The sequence below is a fragment of the Cryptomeria japonica genome, chromosome 4, assembly GCF_030272615.1.
Source record: "Cryptomeria japonica chromosome 4, Sugi_1.0, whole genome shotgun sequence".
NCBI lineage: Eukaryota > Viridiplantae > Streptophyta > Pinopsida > Cupressales > Cupressaceae > Cryptomeria > Cryptomeria japonica.
This window is the reverse complement of record NC_081408.1, coordinates 86,332,844-86,343,577: the sequence shown is the minus strand read 5'-3', so window position 1 is coordinate 86,343,577 and position 10,734 is coordinate 86,332,844.

Below are 10,734 nucleotides of genomic sequence, written 5' to 3'. Positions count from 1 at the left end.
GGGTTTCAAGTCTCTCATCTTTAGGTGCCTTCAAAAGGTTTTCACCCGCAGATGCGTCCTTTATTTTTACTTTTTTGTGATCTAGTGCCGCCATTGACTGGTTTTCAGTAGTAGATCCTTTATGTCTTTCATTTTTGTGACTGAGAGACTTGGTATTCCCCTGATTGCAGATGTCATTACTTTGTTCACTGGTAGAGTTTGTTTCCGGGTTGATAATACATAAGGTTGTTAGTACATAAGTAATGGATAATGGAATCATCATTTGGGAAAATAGGTATGTCATGATTTTCAGGTTCATCCCAGTCTATGAGATCAAGAAAGACAAGTGGTAAAGAGTCATTGGGTGGATCGAGTTCACCTACTGTAAGTGTAAGGATGGAGGTATCATCAAGGTTGGCTGAGATATTAAATAAGTTAATGATTTTGTCAAGGTCTTCAAAGGTATCATCTTCCATGTAGACTTGTTCGTAATGTCACTGCTCATTTTCCTTGGCGTCATAGATATTTTGTGGACCAAATTCAAGTAGTCTAGGCTCTGTGTCATGTTCTTTTTGACAAAGGGGTGTATGACTAGTATTTTCAGCAATATCTTCAGTAACATTTGAACAACTGCCCCATTCATACTCATTTGAATCAGTCTCAGAAGTATTATCCCAAATTCTTTCAGTGTTGAGGACCAGTATGTTATAGGGTGAAAACAGGTCCCTGATGATTGATACTAGTCTGATATTTTTCTCTGATTTTGTATCAGATCCTACGTCTACTCTTTGCATCTGTTCATATACTATCTCTCCTCGGGGAGTAGTGATGTTATCAGGGGGTGATTCTTCTTTGTTTGGAACAAGTTCCTGAACATGATGTACTTTCGCATAAGATGCTTCTTCATTTTGAATGGCCAACTCCTCGTGTTGTGTCTCTTTTTCTTGGTATTCAAGTTCCTTTCACATTGTTTCTGTCGATTCAAATAGTGCCTCCTGCCATGAGTCCTCCTTGTATTTCTTCTTTTCCTTCCACTGAGTTTTTTGATATTTATTTGGTGTCTTCTATGGGGGTAGAGTGTGTTCATAGCCCAATCTTGTTTTGTCTTTAGAAAACTATGAAGGAGGATCCGATGGTTCTATGACACCTTCCTAATGTTTGTCGATAGGTCCTTTGCCATTGTATCCCATTTGTTGCATGATTAGGTAGCCTTTTCCATACAGCCATGTTGGTATAGCTACTTCCATAGTAGTTGCTCTGGCTTCTTTTTCATCCTTGTATAGCCAACTAAGGATGTCCTCTTCTAATTCATGTGCTAGTGTGCTTAGTTGAATAAATTTACCATCAAACTTGGTGATGGGCTGTGTTGCTTGATGTATTGATGTCAAAGGTAGCCCATGAGATTTAGGTGATGTTGGTAAGTTGATTAGGCACAAGGGTTCTAAAGAGTACTCTCCCATGCCTTGTTCTTTGATTTTCATCTTCTGTTTGAAATCCATGGATAAAGATTTAAGTTTTTCTTGCTGAAGATCTGGTGCTGAGGAAGTTTGTTTTTCTCTGTTATGTGGAACCAAACTATCTTGGGCTGCCCCCATAGAATTACAATGTTGAAAAGGGTTATGATCTATTGATATATAAATCTCCTGCCCATTGTGTGGGAACTTAACACACTGGTGGTAAGTTGAGCGTACTGCATGCATTTCATGTATCCAAGGTCGACCCAATAAAATATTATATGTGAGGTCTATGTCTAAAACTTGGCACATAGTGTCCCTTTGTATCGGTCCCACTTGAATTGGCAACATCACGGTTCCCTTGGATGATCTTTCTTCATCATCATATGCTTTGATAGTGATCTTTTTGCAAGGATCAATAGACTACTCAGAGAAGCCTAATGCATGGATAAGTTTTAAGGTACAGATATTGAGTCCAACTCCTCCATCTATTAATACTCTTTTAACTCGATGTTTGTAGACCAAGACTTCAATGTGAAGTGGAGTATTGTGTGGATGGCTCAATGAAATATTATCATGCTCAAAAAAGGTGAGATTATGAGGCCCTGTCATGTGAGCTACCATGGCTTGGAATTTGTCAATATCTAGATCCTGAGGTACATTTGTTTCCAATAGGGCCTATTCCAAGATGTCTTTATGCTTTGGTGAAAGTTTCAGCAACTCAAGTATAGATATTTGAGCAGGAGTTTTGCACAGTTGACTAACCAGATCATATTGAATTTTGGGAATGGTGTTTGTTTCTAATGTATGTCATTTCAAGACATATTTTTGATCTTTGGTGGTTACATTGATCGATTCATGTTCGTGTTTGTCCTTGGTTGTAATGACGTTTACTTGATTGTCATTTGTTGATATATGGTTGATGGTGTTATTGTATATGTGATTGATACGAGCTCCACATGTATCATTTGATGTTGAAGCTCCATCCTTGTTGTAGTTTGGAAGAGGATTTTTAAAGGCCCCATGATCACCATTTGTTTTGAGACCATCGACTGTTAAATCACCTCTATCAATCATGTCTTGAACAATATTTTCAGCCTCATGCAATCATGTCCTTTGTTTCGATGAAAATCACAAAAGTGTGAGTCATTCCACCAAGGTGGTTTGACTTGTGGTTCAAAGGTGTTTATTGCTGGCAAGGAGAAAATTTTGTTTTCCAGGAGTTCTCTTAATGCTGACTCTAATGATTGCCCTAATGATGTGTAAATGCGTTTAGGAAAGTTGTTGGTGTTACCCCGTGAGTTTGTATTAGGTCCTCGATTTGTGTTGTTGTTTTGGGTATTGTTGGTGTTGTTTGTATTGGGATGTCCTGGATTGGTATTTGGTGCATAAGTGTCAGTTCCTTGGTTAGCACCCTTTTGATTCTTGGTAGCCTGAGGATTGCCTGATAAGGCCAATACTGGTTGTTTGGACTTTACATCATTAGCCTCATTTCCTCCTTCATTTCTAGTATTTTTGTTTCTGGTCCAGAACCTGGATTTGTCTAAGTTATTGTTGTTGTTTTGATTATTGTAATGAGAGTTGGATGAATTAGTTTCTTTCTTTGAATAATTTCAATGTTCCTTTTTTAACACATGCCTCCTCTACTTGGATTCCATTTTCAATCAATTTAGCAAAAGATGGTATACATTGGAGCTTGAGTAAGTAACTCATCTCACTATTCAAATTGTCGATGAAAATTTCCATCTTTTCTTTTTCGGGCACATCTTGAGGATATCTTGAAACCGTCTGTCTCCAATGTTGAAGAAACACCATGAATGTTTCATTGTTTTTATGTTTGGTATGGCAGACATCTAGCATGGTGATTGCATGTTGGATATCATAGGAGTATTGAGTGATAAATTTGTTGACTAACTCATCAAAGGATCTGACAGGAGGTGTGAGTTTGGATAACCACTCCATTGTTTGTCCTCCCAAGCTTCTTGGGAATAGCCTCATCAAATAGGTGTCATCATGAGCAAATTCAAGGCTCATGGTACAAAATTCCCAAACATGATCGCGAGGATCATTTTTTCCATCATATTTGTCAAATTTTGGAATGTCTGAATTCCGGGGAAAAGGTATCATGTTCAACCATCTATCAAAAGGGTAAGGACAAATTTTGTTTAAGGAATACCGTACTGTTGATCCCTATTGCATGTCTTGCATTTGTCTTTGTAACATTTGCATTTGTTGTGTGAGAGCAACCAAGGGTGTATTTGTTTGCCGAGGGAAGAGTTATTCCCACCCATTATCCCTAGTTTGGGTAGGCATGTGTTGTAGTATGTTTGGCTCTGGTATGTTTTGTTTAGGTGTATTTTGTTCAGGGTCACGTGCTTCCTCTTCTCTTTGTCATTCTTGATAAACATAATGTCGAGAACTTGTCCTAAAGGCATTGGTATCGAAGTCTTCAGGAATCCTAACTCCTTTGCTTGTTAGCATGAGTAGATATTTTTCTTTGTCGGCCTCTATGAGTCTTTCCATAAGTCTTTGAAATGAGGCACTTTCTTGACATTCTTGTAGGATCTCTTCAGTAATTTATGTGTCTTCTAGATTTGGATACTTGAAGGGATTGGATAATCTTCGACCCATACTAGACTCTGGTGGTGGTTCGCTTTGTTTGTTTCATTGAGAGCGAGTGACAACGAGCATCTAGTAAAAAAATTTTGTGACAAAGGGGATGAATTCCTCTTCTGTGTTTTGCTCGGGAGTTGGTGGCTCTATTCGAGGTATGTTGTAAGTAATGCAAACTTCTAGGAAGAAAGCTGGATTGATCCTTCCTCCACGATTTAAGCATTGGTTGAATGCTGCTTTTTGGCAAAATGCTCTACTTCTCAATGGTTCCTTGTCAAATTCGTTTGATTTGTTTTGAAGATATAAGTGCATATGATGAAAGAATGTGTGATGGGATTTGAAGAGTTGGCAATTGATGTATAGAAATCTATTCCTTTTAGCAAGTTTCTAGTAATTAGGTTGTTGTTTCCTTAACTTAGTATGATGATGAATACTTTTTCATCTCAAAATATGAAGATTAGTCATACACAGGTGATCAATGGTTTCCTTTGATTTGTTTTGGATTAAGATACTTAGTTTGGAAACTTAAGTTTACTTTTATCAAATGAAGGTTTAGATGCCCCCTCACGACAAAGTGTGTCAAATGTTATGGAATGAGAGCTTTCCCGATATGGAAACTCGATTTGACAACTTTAGTTTGAAACAAGTATGTTTTGAGGATAGAATCTGTTTGATTGGAGGACTTTTTGATGTGTGTGATGATGTTACCTGATTTTGATAGGAAAATGTGTTTATCCTTCAGCTAGTTTTAGATTTTAACAACTTTTGTTCTAAGAATATCTTGTTTTGTTTGTTGTGGAATACTTCTGACACTCTGATTTGAATTTCTGCCTGATGAAGTTGAGTGAGGATTGAAATGGCTTTCTAAACTATGTTTAAAAATTTTCAAAAAAGTTTATGTTTGTTCTCTATTTTCTCAGTTTCGACCATGCGCTAAGCCAGAGATAAGATGCGCTAACAAATGCTACCCAAGCACTAGAGAAAGATCTTAACGTGCTAAGCTGCCTTTTCTACGTGCTAACTCAGATTGTTTGGTTTTGACTTGGTCTAGAAAGTTATACGCTAATATGTCCTTCCTATGCGCTAAATTTTGAACTCAAAGCACTAATGTTTGCTTCCAAAGTGCTAAGCTATTTCTCCAAAGCACTGAACTATTTTTTGGAAGCACTAATTTTTAGCCGTCGAATGTTTAGATTGATTATGTGCTAGTTTTCAAAATGGTTGTGCTATGTTGAAGCCTGGACGCACTAAAAGATGCTTTCAAAGTGCTACATTTTTCTCTAGATGCACTAAAATGTTGCTTTTACGCGCTAAACTACCCTATTTGTTTTGATTTGTTGGTTTTTTTCTGTGATTTTTAACTTTTTCTCAACTATCATGGATGATTTTTTGAAGTATGAAATGCAAACACAGCATGAAAAAAATAACCATTTTCACCTATTCTAAACAAAGAGTGTATATTCTGCGAGGATGTGTTCAAATCCCCAGTGTTTTAACAGGTTTGGAAACAAATAATACAATTCAATCATGCTCTTTATTCAAGGGTCATCAACAAAATTATAGCCCACTAGTCTCGATACTCCGTCAGCTCAAACAGCCTTGTCACCCCCTAGGGGGCGCCCGTTTTTTTGCCTTTTGCCAGAAATTAACCCAAAGTGAATTGCTTCACAATTGAGTAGCTCTCTTGGGAGATATATGGTGAGTAATCTTGGGGGAGGATTCTTCCCACCCTTGCACAATGATATTGCCAATGTCTGGATACTGACTTAGCTTAAATTTTTTAATGCTAAGGTTCGTAATCAAGCTTCATGTTCGGTCTTTAGTGATAAACTCCCTCGGGAGGCTTCCCAACCTTAAGAACAAAGGCTTTATGTATCGTAAAGATACCGGGGGAAGGCTAATCGCTGAGAAAAACCATTGAAGGGACTTTCATCAGTCTCCACTTTTGATTATAGTGGGTTGGAACACTTGGCCATAAAGTTGATTCCCACTTAGGTCATTCCCCTCACACCGGCCAAAGAATGGCTTTAAGAGTTTTTAATTCCTTGGGAGGGTAGGCTTGCTAAAGAATTTATTTGCTTGAAATACTGAAAGCGTAAGAGTGGTTTGGCTTTTTTATCACCCAATTAATGGGAGAGCACATACCTTCCACTTTCGAGACAAAGCAAACAAAGTTCTTTTTATCCTTTCAATGCAATGATTTGCTAAAGTCTATTTGGAGATGTTGCTCCAAAAAAGCATGGTGTTTATTTTAGTGCCCAAATCAATGATTTTCTAAGCTAAGAAAAGAAAATCCTGGTCAACAAAGCAAAGAGTTCGATTTTGTCAACAAAAGGAAATCGATAAAGGGGAAGAACTTCCCTCTTTTGGTTTACTTCAAAAACTTTTGACAAATGAGGTTTTTTATCTTGCAAAAATAAAGTGAATCCTTTTAGACACCAAAGGATGGTGAGGTTCTTTTTCTTTTAAAGTATTTTGCTTGTTCTTTTTAAAGCTTCCAAATTGAAGTGTTTTTCTCCTAAGAAAGCAAGAAATGGTTTATAGTTGTTGTTCTATTTAGATATCCCAAAGAGAAATGTGAGTTCAATTTTATCCAACAAGAAAATGAAGAAAATTTAACTTAACTAACTTAGCAAAGTTAGCAAAACTAAATTACTTCAATCCTAACTATGGTAAAACAAACTCTCCACCCTACAAATAAATCGTTAGTCACCTACAGTAAAACCAGTTAGCAATTTTTTTTGTTTTGTGGACTTCTACAAGTCTATTTTAAGCTTCTATTACAAATTTGTTTTCTGCCTGTGCCTGTGATGCACTACAGAATGGACTTGATGTGCTATAGAAAGACATTGGTGTGCTACAGAAAAGCCTGGACGCACTAAACTGTTGTCTGGATGCACTAGACTGTTTAATTAAGGTGCTGAAACCTATAGGAAACAGTAAATGGTGATGCGCTAAAGTTAGGTTTTGACACGCTAAGAGGTGGTTTTGACGCACTAAGAGGTGGTTTTGACACGCTAAGCAGTCAGTCAGATACGTTGAAGTATCGACCGGATACGCTAGATCATGCTCACTACGCATCGATTCCAGTTTCCCGCATACCTGTAGAGTTAGTCCTACACAAAAAATGATTTCATAAATGGGGTTATGCCCCATGGTGGGTGCCAAAAATGTATGCAGGAAAAACAGTGCAATGAAATGAAAATTACAAAATTCAATAACTTGCCCACACACCAATGGAACTCTTGGTGCAAGTTATGGAGCTATATGGAATAGCTCAACTTCCCAAGGGGTGTTCCATTGTTCTCTATCTCACAAGACCCTTCAAGTCAATGTCTTTGCTCTAATATCACTGAGCAAAGTGACTTAGGGATGACAATCATGAGAATGAGGGATGATTTTGATCAATCTTAGTATGAATGCAATTCTATCTATGCATGATTTTAACAAATATGAACTAAACTAGTGATGATAAGATGAAAAGATTAGTACAAGACTATTCTAACATGATATACTAGTTTATATGATTAACTAAGATAATAGAAATGCTTCTAAAATGTTTATTAGATTATTTCTATTTCAAAGAGAAACTAAATGCTTGCTAAAAATGAGTATAAGTGTGATACTAAAGACTTGGATGATAAGAATGAGAAAATGAGGGTTCTATTTATAGGAAAAATAGGGCAATAGATGGTCAAGATTGGATAATCTTATCAAGGGTCAGGATTGAAAGCTATCAATCCATGTTGACAATTGTCACTAGTCAAATGGTGACAGTTGTCAACATAAGACTGCTTGATTGGTGACAATTGTCAACATAAGACTGCTTGAGAGGAGATGTAAGAAGCATTAAATGCTTGAGAAGACCTCATGGTTAGCTTAGGAGGTAAGGGTTAAGGTTAGGTTAAGATTACCCATTGGATAAAGCTTTTACCCAAAGGATAAACTCTTGTGCAAGGGTTAAAGGAATGAATGCTTGATGAGACCCTATGGTTAGATGAGGGTTGAGTTAGACAAAAAGTCTCTAACCATGCCACAAAGGGTTAGTTAACCATTAATAGTTTGGAAGACTTTGGGGACAAATTTGTAAGAGTCCTTCCAAATTTGGGGGTATTCAACAAGTTAACTTGTTGAAGGCATAAAGACTTTAATGCCTTTGGAAAAATTTACTCCAAATTTGAGAAGTGACATCCTCAAATTTAGGGAAAGGGGATAATTGAAAGGTGTTGGTGTAAATAATTATTCATCTTGGATATAATTACACTTTACTTAAGTTTACTTAGGAAATGCATTTCATAGTAGTTTGGGTATGAGACACTTGGGTGTTTGTGCCACATTGGGATAATGTGTGTAGGAGAAATTCCACCTTTTATGGTGTTGATCTTGTTACTACTTTATCATATCCACTTATTGTGGAGTGATAATTCCACCTTCGGTGGGTGTTCCACCTTCATGTGGAATATTTTATTGTTTCTCCTACCTATCCACACCTATTTCCTACCTACCCTTGTTTCTTATTGAGCCACATGTCATGTTTGTGTGCTCACATATACATATAGCCTTGCCTATATAAGCAGGCTCATATTCATTGTAACTATTGAACTATTGATCATTTTCCATTTATGAGAATACAGTTTATTCTTGTCTCTATATTTTGTCTCTATTTTGTACATTTCGTTGAGCTCTTGATCTTGGCAAAATCTCACATGGTATCAGAGCCATTAGAGCATCATTGATTTGTCTTGAAGAGGCATTATTGCGACGTCAAGAGGCAGATCTGAGGAGTAGCATCTTTTGGAGGCATCCTAGACTAGATTCGACCTTGTCATTGCGTCCAAGTGGTCGTTTCCATGAATTTTGGTTATAAAATCTGCCTATTTTGGTGAGAAAATTTTTTTCGCCAATTTTGCTTATTGTACGAATTTTGAAAAAAAAAATTAGTTTTTTCCAAAAAATTGAAAAATTTTTGAAATTTTTTTTCATCAAAAAATAAAAGAAAAATAAAAAAAATTTGTTTTGGGGGTCCGAAGACCCCCCCATAACCCTTGTAGGTCCGCAGCTCCCCGACACCGGTGTCACCCACCACAGCCTCCCTCCGGCGCTCCCGCAACACCTCCCGCGTAGCTCCACCGACAGCTTCCCCACGTAGCTCCCCCGCACCTCCCATTGCGCTGCCTCCCTGTCGTGTCGGTCCCGTCGGCGCCTTCGTCGCCGCCGCCAGCCTTGTCGGCCCCACTGCCACAGTCGGCACCCAACCTCCCATCACCACCTCGCCGTTGGCGCCTCCCGCTGGCCCTCTGGCATCCCTGCACCTTCCGCCACGTAGACCCCAAGACCCATGTCACCTTCCGCCACGTGGACCCCGGGACCCACTACCACGTGGACAGTCACCCACATCACCTTCCAAGCCGCCACGTCGATAGTACCTTTCTGCCACATCAATGCCACGTGTACAGACATGTCAACAGCCTAGTTGGCTGCCAAATCACTTGCCCAATCAGCCATGAAGTTTTGGTGACAGTCATACGATCGTCAAATTTAACCCCGTAGTTCATGACATCATCATTTTTCAAAAATTTTGTAGGCCCCTCTCATTGAGCTTTTTGATTTTGCAGTTCAACTTCAAATGGCCATATCTTGCTCATTTTGGCTCCTTTTTTGGTAGATTTTTTTTTGAAATGGACTAGAATTTCGTGTGCTTTCACATGGTAGAATTATTTTTTGATTTTGATGGACATATTTTTTAAAATTCTTAGTTTTTGGTGATTGTACCTGTCCAATCCTCATTTCTGCAACTTCCGACACTCTATTTGGGCTCATACAAACTCCTTTTTAGGTGCCAATTTTTTGAAAGTGCATGATTTTTCCTCTACTCTCATAATATGCTATCATTTTGTAGAAATTGTGGGTAGATTATACTTTCATCATTTGGTCTTATTTGGCCAATTTGGCATTTGTCTTGCATAGATCTATCTTTCTGATCTTTTGCATCATAGTTCTCAGCCTATTGGGGCAGTTGTAAAACAAAATAAGAAGTCCACCTTGCCATTGTTTGCAAGTGGCCTATTGTACATGCACTACATATAAAGTGCCAAAATCATCATTTTTGGGGGGGTACTTTGATTGAGTGAATTTGGGGGGTGTCTCTTGTGATTTTGTACTCTTGTGTTCCTTCCTTTTTGCTACTATGGGATCTTCTAAGTTTCCTCTCTTAACTCCTCATAATTATGGTACTTGGAAAATTGATGCATGGAGTAAACTTATGGAAAAAAGACTAACTCATTACATTGATGGAACTATTGTTGCTCCCGTTGATCCTAAGGTTGATCCAGTTTGTCACTTGGATTGGATCACTAAAAATATCATGGCAATTGGTACCTTAAGAAAGTATGTATCAAAGGATCTCATTTTTCATATTGAGAAGTGTACTCTAATCAAGGATGCTTGGCAAAAGTTTCAAGACTTGTATGGTCAAGTTGATGAGATTAGGGGATATCAAATTGATAGTGATCTCACCATGTTGGATCCCAAGAACTTTGATACTATACAAGATTATGTCACTAAGACAAATGAGTTGAGGGCACAACTCAAGGATTGTGGCATTGATAAGAAGGATACTCAATTGATCTTCAACTAGATGGGCAAGCTTTCACAAGAATATGCAGCATTTGTTTCTAGTTTCCAAACC